The sequence below is a fragment of the Parasteatoda tepidariorum genome, chromosome 2, assembly GCF_043381705.1.
Source record: "Parasteatoda tepidariorum isolate YZ-2023 chromosome 2, CAS_Ptep_4.0, whole genome shotgun sequence".
Lineage (NCBI taxonomy): Eukaryota > Metazoa > Arthropoda > Arachnida > Araneae > Theridiidae > Parasteatoda > Parasteatoda tepidariorum.
The window spans coordinates 31923332-31938725 of record NC_092205.1 but is presented as its reverse complement, the minus strand read 5'-3'; the positions used below and the strand labels follow the sequence as shown (position 1 = coordinate 31938725).

The 15394-nt window shown below is 26.6% G+C and overlaps 1 protein-coding gene across 3 annotated transcripts in view; it reads right to left on the bottom strand.

Annotated features, from left to right (window-relative positions):
• Positions 1 to 15394, bottom strand: part of LOC107436937 (somatostatin receptor type 5-like) — a 67143-nt gene that overhangs the window by 28810 nt on the left and 22939 nt on the right. The window contains exon 1 of one of the 3 annotated variants that reach the window (XM_071177430.1): positions 12084 to 12400. The exons of the other annotated variants lie outside the window; for them this stretch is intronic. The gene's annotated coding sequence lies outside the window, so the exon portion shown is untranslated. Of the gene's footprint in view, positions 1 to 12083; positions 12401 to 15394 lie in introns of those variants that run through there. 3 annotated transcript variants of the gene reach the window in all.

The following is a 15394-nucleotide window of genomic DNA, read 5'->3' as shown; positions in this document are numbered from 1 at the left end:
ACTAATTACTCTGATAAAAATGTAACAGTGAAATTCCTATATATATTTCTGAAATATAAATTTAAAAGTTACATTTAAAAAAGATTTTTTTAACGTATTTTTCACTACATTGTACTGTCGTCGGTTCAAAAAGTAAATTATAATGTTTGGAATGATTATGAATACTTAATTTTTTGGGCGATATTAAAACTGCTTACACATATTTTAGTTGAAAATGTAATTTTGACTTTTGGCCGAAGATCAATGGTCTTCTGGCCCACAGTGAAATGGCGTAGACATTTCTTTCATGCATGCTATTTAATTTATTTCACTTATTTATTTATTTTTACTTATTTTTTTATTTAATTTATTATTTTATTTTACTTATTTTTTTGTTTTACGTATTTATTTAATTATATATTGATTTCCCTTTTCTATTTAGTTTAATTTCATTTATTGAATTTATATGTTTGTTTTTTCATACATTTACTTAAATTTTTCATAAGTTTCTTAAATTTATTTTCCCTTATTTTACATAAGAAAATATTTTTAAGCTTAGAGAAGAAAAGAAAGATACCGAAAACATCACATGCTTTGTTATAAAGGATTTGACTTTCTATAATCACATGAAGAAAGGGAAAGCGGCTGAACAGATTCGTCGAGATCGATGTCGCGATTTTGAAATATAAGTTACAAAGAAATTGCAATTGAAGTCTGTAGATTCGTATCTTCTGCAAATAACTTTGCATTGAATATTTTAACTCCTCCAAAAGTTTGACTTTAGAAAACTCTTTTTAACGCATTATTTTATTCACTATCACATTTCAGATTTCTTTTTTGTTCTCGGGAATCAAAACTTGCATCTTAAGAAAGGAAGCTAACAACAAATAAAAAAGAAATTTGTAAAACTAAATCTTACTTAAGCCACCGTTTACTGCGTTACTTCAGTATAAATTAATAAATATATAAATGAAAAAAAAAATTGGTTTGATAGGCGACTGTTGTGCTAATTGATGTTAAAAAGTATTTAAAAAAAATTCCTTTACATAATTTATTATTTGTGCAATAGATGCAGAACTAAATATAATTAATTTTATTATTTAATTCGTACATTATACATAATATTAATTTAACAAATTAATTTAAACAAATTATTTTAACTAATCTATACCAGTAGAAAAGAAAAATAGATTTAGTAATCTACTTTTATGTTATTGTAATATTTAATATTTATCTGTTTCTAATTTATTTTATAGTGGAATAAAAATAATTTCATTCAAGAAACAAAATTTAACTATAACTTATTCCTTGCAATAGTATTTGTTATTACTATAATCATAGCTGTAATAATAAACATTTATTAGATATGTAGCATCCTATTTTTTAAATTCGATATTACAACCCAGTAGTGGATATTGCTCAATAATCCATGCTTATGATCTACCATTGATTATGAATTATCAAGACGTACAAAGAACACGAAAATAATTTGTTAATTTGTATCGTAAAGACAATCATGTTTATTATTTATAAACAAAATGTAGTGAGAAAGGCTAAATAAATATTTTACTTGACACATTCCAAAGTAAACTTTATGAGTTTTGCTTTACCTCAGAGCATATAATTAGTAATTTAATAAAACAATGAAAATTTAGCATTTTTAAATGAAAAAGTAATAACCTATTCACTAGAAATTCTTCAAAAACATGCATCTCTTTAAAAAATTGCTTTTTTTAGAGTATAATAATAAGAAGAAATGAACAAATTAGCGTGATAAACTTCAGTAAATGTAAGCAATTTTATCGAATAAACTACTAGAATTTCTCTTTTCGCAATTTATTTTCTTCAATGACCAACTCGATTTACCAAAATATAACCCAAGAAATAGATTTTGGAACAGAAAATAAAACAAGCAATGCCCTCTATTCTCATTTTGATTTATCCGAATTTTGCATGGATAAATATGACATCATTTAAAAGAGATTCAAGCATGATTTTTTGAATTGTGCAAAGAGTTTTGTCATGTAAATTTTTTTTGTTATCTAGATCTAAAAGAAAGATTGTTTAAATAGAGTTAGTTGCTGGTATAGAAATGCTTCCATATTTTTGTCCTACTCCTGTATGTTTTTGTTGTTTCTAATACCACTTGCGAATACCAGCAAGCCTGCTTAGTGAAACCAAGCGAATTTAAGGCAGGGAGTGCTTTTCTCGTTTCGCAGGGACCAAGAGTACGACCAAGATCTATTGCCAAGAATATGTACTCAGCCACGCACGTTACAGACCGTTTCATTAGGCGGAACCTATCATACATCTACAGATCGTAATTTTGACCTGAACCAGAGCACGATCAATCTCCAATTCTGTACCTTCACAGGTATGATTTATTATGGGAATATGGAAGACTTCGTGACATGACAGATTTAACGTAGTCATTATTTACTACTCAGGGATCGAACTCAAGGCCCATTGGACATGGGCCTAACGCCCAACTAACCAGGCTAGTCCGACCAATGTTTGTTTTTAGTTGTATAATAAAGATATTTATATTCTCATAATATTCTCATCTTCATTTATGTTCGCATGAGAATATTTACGTAAATTTGTGGAATGAATGAAATACTTTTAAAAATATAACTTCTCACTTCGTTAAACTCAGCCTAGTTTGAATTTATATTAATATTCTTTCAGTGCGATGTGTATTTTCTATATGCGGTGTGCATTTTCTATATTTTCTATAAGGATTCTCTCTTTATATTTTATCGCAAAATAAACTTTAATGACTCTTATGCGTATCCTATCTTACAGTAATTATAAATTTTAGTATTACTGAAAAACAAAAATGATGGCGGCGACTTTACACCAAGTAGTATAAAGAATATTCTTGGTGTCTCACTACTCCAGGAACTTGCAAACATAGAGTTAGTATAGGAAATGTTTCCATATTTTCGTCCAACTTCTGCATGTTTTAAATTGTATTATAAAGAAATTTATGTTCTCATATGTTATTTATGATGTTCTCATAATTTTTTCTTCATTTACGTTCTCATAAGAATATTTAGATAAATTTGTGAATTGAATAAAATAATTTTACAGTATTTTACTTCTATTCACTTCGTTTAACTAAGCCTAGTTCGAATTTATATTAGCATTCTCTCTGCGTGGTGCGTATTTTCTGTACACAAAGTTAAGGTTTCTCACTTTATATTTTATCGTAAAATAAACTTTAATGACTCTTATGTGTATCATATCTTACAGTAATTATAAATTTTAGTATTACTGAAAAACAAAAATGATGGCGGCGACTTTACACCAAGTAGTATAAAGAATATTCTTGGTGTCTCACTACTCCAGGAACTTGCTAACATAGAGTTAGTGGGCGATTCCACGAAAAGTGGTCCTGAGTGACTAAATTTTCAAAATTATCGTAAAATCAAAAATGACACAATTTCGGAATCTAGAAGATGTACATTTTTTAATAGTTAAGATAGTTTTTTGAATTACAAAAAATATTTATGTGAATTCTAACAAAAGGTGGAACACTATGAATTTTAACAGGAGTTCTCTTCTTTGTTATGTTATATTCCAATGGAGTTCTTAAAATATTAAAGAGCAATAAAATAGTTTTTAGTAATAAATATAACTATTTTACTCTTTTATCATTGTTTAATGTATTTTTTTAATTTGGCCTAAATTTTTTTGCTTGTTTGAAAGTCGATTAATCAAGATAGTCTAATTTCCCAGTAACACACGTAACATAATTTTGCATTTTTTTCTGTAAAAACTTTAGTAAAAAAGAAAATTTAAAAATTTTTTGTTTTATAAATTAAGAAGGCAAGATATGCAACGGAAAAAATTCTCGAATTAAAACTGCCAATAGTTAAAATTTTATAATTAATTTTATTCAAGGTAACACACGTAACGAAAAGTTACGCGCGTTACTGTTATGTGTGTTAGAGGTACTTATACACTTTAATTATTTATNAGTGCTTTTCTCGTTTCGCAGGGACCAAGAGTACGACCAAGATCTATTGCCAAGAATATGTACTCAGCCACGCACGTTACAGACCGTTTCATTAGGCGGAACCTATCATACATCTACAGATCGTAATTTTGACCTGAACCAGAGCACGATCAATCTCCAATTCTGTACCTTCACAGGTATGATTTATTATGGGAATATGGAAGACTTCGTGACATGACAGATTTAACGTAGTCATTATTTACTACTCAGGGATCGAACTCAAGGCCCATTGGACATGGGCCTAACGCCCAACTAACCAGGCTAGTCCGACCAATGTTTGTTTTTAGTTGTATAATAAAGATATTTATATTCTCATAATATTCTCATCTTCATTTATGTTCGCATGAGAATATTTACGTAAATTTGTGGAATGAATGAAATACTTTTAAAAATATAACTTCTCACTTCGTTAAACTCAGCCTAGTTTGAATTTATATTAATATTCTTTCAGTGCGATGTGTATTTTCTATATGCGGTGTGCATTTTCTATATTTTCTATAAGGATTCTCTCTTTATATTTTATCGCAAAATAAACTTTAATGACTCTTATGCGTATCCTATCTTACAGTAATTATAAATTTTAGTATTACTGAAAAACAAAAATGATGGCGGCGACTTTACACCAAGTAGTATAAAGAATATTCTTGGTGTCTCACTACTCCAGGAACTTGCAAACATAGAGTTAGTATAGGAAATGTTTCCATATTTTCGTCCAACTTCTGCATGTTTTAAATTGTATTATAAAGAAATTTATGTTCTCATATGTTATTTATGATGTTCTCATAATTTTTTCTTCATTTACGTTCTCATAAGAATATTTAGATAAATTTGTGAATTGAATAAAATAATTTTACAGTATTTTACTTCTATTCACTTCGTTTAACTAAGCCTAGTTCGAATTTATATTAGCATTCTCTCTGCGTGGTGCGTATTTTCTGTACACAAAGTTAAGGTTTCTCACTTTATATTTTATCGTAAAATAAACTTTAATGACTCTTATGTGTATCATATCTTACAGTAATTATAAATTTTAGTATTACTGAAAAACAAAAATGATGGCGGCGACTTTACACCAAGTAGTATAAAGAATATTCTTGGTGTCTCACTACTCCAGGAACTTGCAAACATAGAGTTAGTATAGGAAATGTTTCCATATTTTCGTCCAACTTCTGCATGTTTTAAATTGTATTATAAAGAAATTTATGTTCTCATATGTTATTTATGATGTTCTCATAATTTTTTCTTCATTTACGTTCTCATAAGAATATTTAGATAAATTTGTGAATTGAATAAAATAATTTTACAGTATTTTACTTCTATTCACTTCGTTTAACTAAGCCTAGTTCGAATTTATATTAGCATTCTCTCTGCGTGGTGCGTATTTTCTGTACACAAAGTTAAGGTTTCTCACTTTATATTTTATCGCAAAATGAACTTTAATGACTCTTATGCGTATCCTATCTTTCAGTAATTATAAATTTTAGCATTACTGAAAAACAAAAATGATGGCGGTGACTTTACACCAAGTAGTATAAAGAATATTCTTGGTGTCTCACTACTCCAGGAACTAGCTAACATAGAGTTAGTATAGAAAATGTTTCCATATTTTCGTCCAACTACTGCATGTTTTAAATTGTATAATAAAGAAATGTATGTTCTCATATGTTATTTATGATGTTCTCATAACGTTTTCATCTTCATTTATGTTCTTATAAGAATATTTAGATAAATTTGTGAATTGAAAAAAATAATTTTATAGTACTTTACTTCTATTCACTTCGTTTAACTAAGTTCGAATAAGCCTAGTTCGAATTTATATTAGCATTCTCTTTGCGTGGTGAGTATTTTCTGTACGCAAAGTTAAGGTTTCTCACTTTATATTTTATCGCAAAATGAACTTTAATGACTCTTATGCGTATCCTATCTTACAGTAATTATAAATTTTAGTATTACTGAAAAACAAAAATGATGGCGGTGACTTTACACCAAGTAATGTAAATAATATTCTTGGTGTCTCACTACAACAGGAATTATCTTAAGTCTTGGTTTAATGAAACGTCTAGAGGAACACCACTTACGTGTAAAATAGTTGTCATCATTTTTGATGTTGAGAAGTACAAAAATTGTTTTACGGTAAAGTTTCAGCAGAGAAAATCTTGATTAAAATAATTTGTTTCGTTAAACTTAAAGGAAAATTGCAAAGGGATTATAATTTCCAGTAGAACCTCATTTATTATTCATTCAATAAAAATAATTTTAGAACCAAAAAATTCCTTTAAGAAAATTTATCTTCTTAAATAGTAAGATCTGTTTCTAACAAACTTTTTCTTCGGAATTTAATTCCTCTTTCCTTTAGACCTGTACAGTGTGTGTTTTTGCCTAAAGTTTTCTTTTTTTCAATTACTTTAACGTCATTTATATGTTGGTTTCCAATAAGACTATTTTTTCAACCAAAATAAATGTTTTTAAAGATCAGATCCCAAAAATATTTTATATGTTTGTTTGCTGTAATTTATTTCATCACGTTAATGCTGTTTTTGCAGCGTTTTGTTTCATTTTATTATATAGTATTCTCATTAAGTGTTCATTTTAACAAGCCAATTATTAGCTAAACTACTTTTTCTCTATTGTAACTTCGGTTGGATTTCAAAATACTTAACATTTAAATTTGTTATTAATTTCAAATTCAGGAATAACAAATTCAGGAATTTCAAATTCAGGATAGTTAATAATACAAGCAATATATTATTAATAATAATAACTTTATAGATTTATTATATATATTATAACCAGGGCGAAGATGTTGATGATCGAAAAATTCCTTAAAAATGCCCTTCAAGCTTTGAAACACCAATAAAAAAAAAATGACTGGAAAATTTTCGAAGAAACATGTTTTATATTAACTTCTTTTAAAAATAAAAATTATAAATCACAACTTGTATTCATAAATTTTATAAGAAATAGGTAATAATTGAAATAAATATGCAATTTATGAATAAACTAAAATTATATAAATGAATAAATACTTTATAAAAATGAATACAAATTTATAAATTTTTAGTTACAATCTTTGAGAAATCGAAATTGCATTTTATTATTAAATATTTTTTGATATTCTGAAATTGAAAGATTATTTATAATTTGAAAAACTCTGTTCAACATCATTTCTTACTGGAGGATATTTAAAATGACAAGATTCAAAACAATTTCATAATAATTAAGAAAATAATTAATTTACAAACAAAATGCTCTTAAAATAAAAATATCATTAAAAATTTATAAAAAATAAATAAAAAATGAAAAAAAAGTCCCCAAAACGAAGAAAGTAACAAAACAATTATAAATAATGCTTATATGAATTATGCCATAAATGAAAAAAAAAATGCATTTATCATCAACATTCCAGATCTGATTATAACCGACTCCTCACCATTTCAAATAAACAATAAAGCTTAAAGTAAACGATTAATTAAGTTTTACGAAAATATTGCTATATTTCAATTTTATTTTTTTTTCTAAACAAATATAAAAATCCTAGCTCAGTAATGAAATTTTGAATTAGCTAACTTATTTCAATTAAGAATTAAAAATAACCTTATTATTTTTTATGCATAAAAGAAAGTAAATGTGGTAACTCTATAATATGCAACACTTTTAATGCCATATTGTACACGCATTCCTTTCCAAAACATTTTCGTGCCTCATTAATTTTTCATTGCGGCACAGTAAATAAGAAATGCAAAAAACACGATCAATGTGATACCAGAACCAAGCATATGAATTTTTCTTTTAATATTATATTTATTTCTACAACTGTATAACAATAAATAATAAAAGAATGAAATTGGATATGAAAACTAAAGTTATTATTTTGTGGAAAGGAAATAATATTGTTTAAACTAAATATCATTAACATTTTCGTTATGTTTATTCATATATGTCAACTATCAAAAGACAAAAACAAAAATAGTTCAAACGTATGATTATATAAATGTCGTCCTTAAAATTTTAAACATTTATTTTGAGCAAAAAAAATTCATAAATTAGTAAATAAATGTTTTTAATTGATTGAAAATATTTATAGGTGCATTTTTTTTTTATTTTGTCAATTAAATGTGCGTATTTTAAATTTTTCATTCAAGTTTAAAAGCTTGATAAACAGATCTTAATTTTATAAAAAAATAATTAATGATGTTCCGCTAAAATGTTTAGAGCCGATACCAAAGCAAAAATATTAAATTTTTGCTTTATTTTTAAGAAGAAAAAAACTTGTTATTTATTTTTTAAAGTCAGGTAACTATCAAACTAGTTTTTGCTTATATAATTAAAGTAAACACTTCACATATAAAAATTAAATTCCTTTATCTAAGTTGTTAAGAGCGGCATAACTTAAAAACTTCCTCTTTCTCTCACTTTATTTTTTAAAAATATTCATAGTGGGATTCTTTTCTTTATAATGAAAACTTTGTAAAGTTCTCAAATAGTAAAAATTTTGATAAAATTCACAAATTTATTAACTTTCATGAAACAGTGCAGTAACTTACATTTAGAATTAGATCTTCCAGAAAACAAACAAAATATTATTTTAACTCATAAATGGGATGTATGGTGCGCAAAATCAAAAGCGAAACATCCTGAATACCATCTTGATCCAATGATCTGGATTTTAAGTATGGAGTATCAATCTTAATGGTTCATAACCTGATCTCAAATACACTAACTGATTAGTGCAGATCATACTTTTTAAGTTACAAAATCAGTCATTAAAACGTACTTTCTCTCGATAAACCTCCCTTTCATCAAAGATTTTGGATTTTAAAATCTCAAATTATGGAGGTAGCCTCAATCTGGGAAATATGGCTCCAATAGTATGGTCAGGTAAGTAACCTAGAGTTTGGATCCCGAAATGTTAATTTAACTTTTTGTGCATTTTGAAATATCTCGAGAACTTTCTAAGTGAAACAAAGATTGTTTGCACACAATTAAGAAATACATTCATCCAAAGATAATTCCATGCAAAAAATCATTTTTAATAATTTATCATTTTTTAACATTTTATTTAATAATGGTTAAACAAAATTTTAAATGTAAGGTATATAATTTTTTTATATCATTTCAAAGAATGTAACTTTTAAACAGCAAAATATTGAGTTTGAGAGCATTCAGTCGAACATTATCTGAGTTATCAAATTTTAAAGAAGTCGTACATTTAAAATGAGATTTCTTGAGAATTATACGACCACTTTCGTTCAAATTTTCTAATTTATTCTTTAAAATTGTATTCTTTAAAGTGATGTAAAATTTGAGTATCTCACATCTAAAACTTTGTTAAACATTATTAAACAGAATATTAAAATATTATAATATTAAAATATTATAGTATTAATAAATAATATTGAAATATTATTTTGTATGGAATTATCTTTGAATGTATTTTTGAATTGCGTTCAAAAACGTTTTGATTCGCTTAAAAAATTCTCGAGTTATGGTGAAATACGTGCCGAAAGTAAAATTAACATTTAGAGATGCAAACTATTAGGACTACATATTCCAGATAGAGGCTGCTCTTCATATTTTGCCTGTCAAGAGTTCGAATCCGTAAAAAGGCATACTAGTTGTAAATGGTTAAAATACCGTATTGTTTTGTATTCATATTTTTTAACCCTATTTGTTGTAAACGGTTTCAAAACCGTAAAGGAAAAAAAAAAGTTTTTTACTGTAAACTTTACGGTTAATTGGATGGACATACTGCTGTCAGTTATTTTACCATAGTTATCGAAAGAAAATTTCAACAGTGAGCCCGATTTCGTTTCCGAAAGCATCTTCTGCACTTACTAATTGGTATATTTGAGATCTGGTCTTCGAATCATTATGACTGAGTCCAAGTACGAGAAAATCTGATCTTTAGATCAAAAGTTATTCAATGTTTTTTCTTTTTTCTTTTGAATACTACAAAGTGTCTCATGTATCTTTTCTACAGGATGTTTAGTGATTACAACTGCTCCAACCTACATATCAGATGGATTGGCTTTAGAGACATAATTCTGCACTATTACTGACGAATTTCAATAATTATCCTTTAATTTAAAAACGTATTTTCCCACATTTAAGTATTTAATTGCATCCTGTATTCAATAAATCTGTATCACGTTTTATAACAAACTTTTTCATTAATAATTTAATGAAATAAGTTTTTTTTTCTTAACTATAACAGTTCAGTTATCGTTTTTTTAGTATATGCATATTATATATTTTGATATGATAATTATTATGATAGTGGTTCAAGTAGAATTCAGTGCCCATTTAGTCACTTAATAATATAACAAACTATCTGAAGTAAACTCCATAATCAGAAACATTTAAAATTTAGATAAACTTCCTAATTTTAAATGGTTTTTCTTTTATTATCAATAATTTTAGTCAACATATAGGTATCAACGAATCGAATATTATTATAATTTTTCTATAATAATTTTAAAAAATTTAAATTATTTCATTATATTTTTATAAATACTAGCAGTTTCATTAAAATCACAAATAAAAGAATTTTTCCAAAAAATGTTCCAGTAATTATTTGCTTAAATAAAGTTTTATCTGCAAGTGTGAGTTTTTTTCTGTTTCTGGATTCTGGATTCTTTACATCTAAGTATTCCATATTTTTATTTTCTGAAAAAAATGAATTGTAAAGATAGAGGTAAGATTTACTTATTTCCATACAAAAATAAACACAGAAATGCAATATTTTTCTTCAAAACAGTCAGAGATTACTTTACTTAGCGTTTCAGAGAAAAAAAGATTGCTTAGCTTTCATATCTCTATGTTAATACTTAGCTAAATGTATATTAAAAACTGTATCTGAACTTATACGTTTATTTTTATCACTGAATGTAAATGATACGGACAAATATTTGCCTGAAAATATGGTATTTTTATAAGAAAGTCAAGAAAAATCTGTATTTTCTTAAGTTTGCCTTTAAAATAAGTTTTTTAGGTCTCGAATTCTTTTTATTGAACTGTAGCATTAAAATATTTCTTTATTAACTAGAGTTTCTGAATATTAAATATATTTTAAAAGTTAAATAGCTCATAGTAATGGCGTAAAAAATACTAATATTTGTTCTCATAATAATTAAAAATAAAACATAAAATTAAAACATAACATAACCATTAAAATTAAAACATAACATAGCCATTAAAATTAAAACATAAAAATATAATTATGAATTGTTGTGTTCAAACGTTTAAAGTTATTGTTTTTAGTAACTAAAGCTTTTGAATATTAAACGCATAATCATAATAGTTCAACGCACGCATAAAGAAATATTAACATTTGATCTTATAAAAGGTGATTACATAATTAATAAGAAATGATTTGCTCTTTTAAATTTTTTTGATATTAGAACGTAAGAACATAATCATGAATATTAGTAAAATTTAAAGTAATATCAATATTTTAAAATTAGAATAAAAAAACTAATTAAATAAATATCTTCGCATATTTCATAGAATATTAAAAAAGGTATTTAAATACAACTGCAATAACATCAACAACAATAATAATGTTAATAATAGTTATAATAATAATAATAAGTAATAAAAATAGCATTCCTTAAATAAAAGAAAAATATTTATGCTAAAAATTTTAAACTTAATTTTTTTTAAACAAGCAGCGACAAGCTAGGGATATATCAAATATATTAAGCTTAAAATGGAACTAACTGATTTCTAAAATTTGAGAGAAGTCAATAAAATCTTTTAATCCCAGCATTTTCAACGAAAACGAATTTTTTTTTATGTAAGTATTTTTCGGTTCACGCCAACGCTTCAAAAATGTAGAAAAAAACTATCCCTAGTTTATAAAATGCCTCTCAAAGCAAAGGAAATTGGTGAAAAGTTAAAATCAAAAGAGCATTTTTCCAACATAAACTAGAATTCTCTTTATTAAGTGTATATTAAACACGATTATTAGATAAGAGAATAAATGGCTACATTGGCTCTGTATTTTCGGGAAATTTACATTTACTTTTACAGGATGTGTTACTTCAGATATCTTTATTATTTGTAACTAAATTTAAATACATACCCCATAATTGCTCCGTATTGCATTTGTTGCGGTACAGCATATCTGCAGAAACGTTTAACCGTTATTGCCTTTCATGAATGCTTTCCAAAGTGATTCTAAATGCAACTATATAATTCATTACCGTAAAATGGAAATAAAACAAAAAGATTTAAAACTATTAATAACTTTCTGTTTGATACTTTCATTAAATACTTTAACACTTATGCAAAAATAACGGAGAAACAACAGAAACATTTTGCTATCTCCGAACAATAACAGTAGATGACTTCACTTATATAGTGTGAATGAAAACAGTTTTATTCCCTTCGCACCGCCGAGTCTAGAGTGTTTTAGTTTTTATCTGTAACAGTGGGGACCGAAAACTGTCTCTCCAATCATTACAGATACACTTAGGAAATCAATATCCCATTTTTTTTTGCTAAGCATTAAAAGAAAGAAATCACCTAATTTCGATGATAGTTTGAACTACTACACATCTGTTAGCAGAAAAACCTATCATCGAAATTGGTTTATCGACTTATTAGATACTTTGCTTTAAACGAGACAGATAATGATTCTGAAAGTCTAGTAATTTAAATTTTCAACATTAAAATGTCTTTTAAGCATAATATATTTAAATACTAAAAAAAATAACCTGGCATGTTTAAACAACATTAATGTATAATTACTGCTGAATAACAATATATCATTACAGAAAATACGATTTCATTCGAAGTTTAAGCTCGGTGGATGAGTCATAGCGCTCTCGTGCCACAGGTACTGGGTTCGATTCTCGGACTGGGCAAGGTCGACTCAACCTCTCATCCCTTCAGTAGTTCGATAAAATGAGTACCGAGCTGAAAATTTAACCGGAATATCTGTTCCTGCACCCCAGAGGCCAAAGTCAAGAAAACTGAGATGGGCACAGTAGGCCTTGGCTCGCTATGGGCTGTCGTTCCACTGACTTTAATTTTTAAAAGTTCAAACTACATCAATGCTTAATTATGTATAATCGCTAAAAACTTGCAAAAATTGTAAACATATGAAAATAAGCTACTACTTAAGAATATAAAGATAATATAAGTTTGAATAGTTCTAATATCTATGAATATTACGAAGCTATATAATTCAGAATTCTTTAAGAATCACAATTATCATTACGGAAAATAAGGATTTATTATAGGAAAAAAAAGTATTAAAAATAGTACTCCAAATTTTTTCTGATTATTTTAACTATTAACTAGTCAAAATATATTTGAGAATCACGAAATTTTATTACAAACAGTAATAATTTATTTAAGGTTTAGATTTCTTTGATGAAAACTGTTGTATATATTTTATAAAATCAATAAAAATTTAGAAATTTTTAACCTTATTACAGAAAAAAAGATATCTAAAGTTTGATTACAATTAACAGCTTTGGTAATGTGAGCATAAAAAAGCCCCGAGTATAAAAAAAAAGAGTAAGCATTAACAAATAAAAAAAATAATAATAATTGTCCAGTTACAAATCTCGTTAAGTGCTTCCATAATATTTTCCTTCTTTTTTTTTATTTTAATTAAAAATTTTTTTTATTTAGGCTGAAGATAGATTCTTTTAGAAACAGAAAATAATCTGTGTTCGCTTCCATGTTCTTTAACAGAGTGTAAAAATCACTTTTTAATTCATAAATTAAAAAAAAATCTGAAAATGATGGCATGTTTCAAATAACTAATTTACTTCTTCCGTTTTTTTTTTTTTTTTTTTTTTTTTTTTTAAGGAAAGGTTTTAAATTCCAACTATGGTTTAAATATAACTTGAAACTCTAACAATTTGTTGGTTTTTGAGGGAGGAAAAATATTTGTCAAGTAGCAGCCATAAGCGTCATGAAAAACATTTCCATAGCAGTGGTGGAGAAAATAACATCCCCGCGGCCAAGGAAATGACGTGAGTTTCTAATACTTATACTATAAGCCAAGGAATAAGTTGAAAAATTAAAACATTCATGAGGGCATAAATGATTATATCTACGTCATTATTTAACAACAAAACGCAATTTATCATTTAGTACTTTTTGTGGGATATTTTAGAGGTCGATATTTTTTTCTTTTGGATAACGTAGAAAAAGTAAAGATTATCGGTAGAAGAGTCATGATATGATACAAGGCCCACGCTAAGCATTCATCACCTCGCCTAATGCAATAAAAGAGTAAATTCGGCGAAACAAATTGCATTTTGGCGAAAGTATTGGCAAACGATTTTTTTCTACCTATAAGAAAAATATAGATTTCCCTCGATTCTGAAAATTACGTCAATATGAAACTTTCTGAACATATCTTATATTTTTTTCGATTGCAGTAAGTTCCGTTATATACCTCGTATAACAAAGTAGAATTATATTAAGTCCAGATAATATAAGAAACGAGAAAGATTATATATACTATATTATATTATATATATACCCCGTAATATACAGATAGACATGCTCGTTGCCAGATCACGCGATATCATGTAACATAACTCGTTCCCTACAGCTAATGTCAACAAAGCTGATAAAGTTGTAAATAGATGCATATCATCATCCACCTAATTTTGAAGAAAATACGTTTTCTCGTGACAATAACATATTATTTATTAAAATAAACTTAATGTTTATTTTAAAAATTTAAATGTTTGCTAAAATAATGAAATTTAATTCTGATTTTATCTTTATAGATTACCAACTTTCAACGATAGGTCTATTATAACCACCTGCACTAGATTGGTTTGAACATGTTAAACCTTCTCCCTAATTTCGGTAAAAAAAATCTTTGCGAGTAAAACAAAACCTATAAATCATAATTAAATAAATCAAATAATTTATTTTCTATCGCGATCTTTTTTTCGAAATGATTACAATCACGACAGTAGAGTCATGGTGGCTATAACGTCCCATAGTCATCAGGAGAACCGTGGGAGGTTTCGTTGTTTTAAAAAAAAAACGCAAAAGAGGGTAAGTTCCATCGAAAAGTCCTTCACGAAGGCAGAATTTCTCTCAATTCTTGATCCTGGAGTTGCCTTGTTTTCTGGGTTGTGTTCAAAATTACTAAGCTACGGAATTGAACATTGGTAGTCGTAAACTCAAAATTGGGTCGGCTGTTCAACGATGGTTTTAAAATGAAATAAAATCAAATCGTGACAGTAAAAAACAAGCTAGGCAGTAAAGACTCTTGTATTAAAAAATAAGACTTTAGGAATGCCTTTTATTTAAAATGAAATAGTATATATATTCAAATATTTATAAAATAGTTAGAATTTAAAAAGAAAACATTGAATTTTGCTTCAGATTTATCCTTATATTATGCTCTAGTAT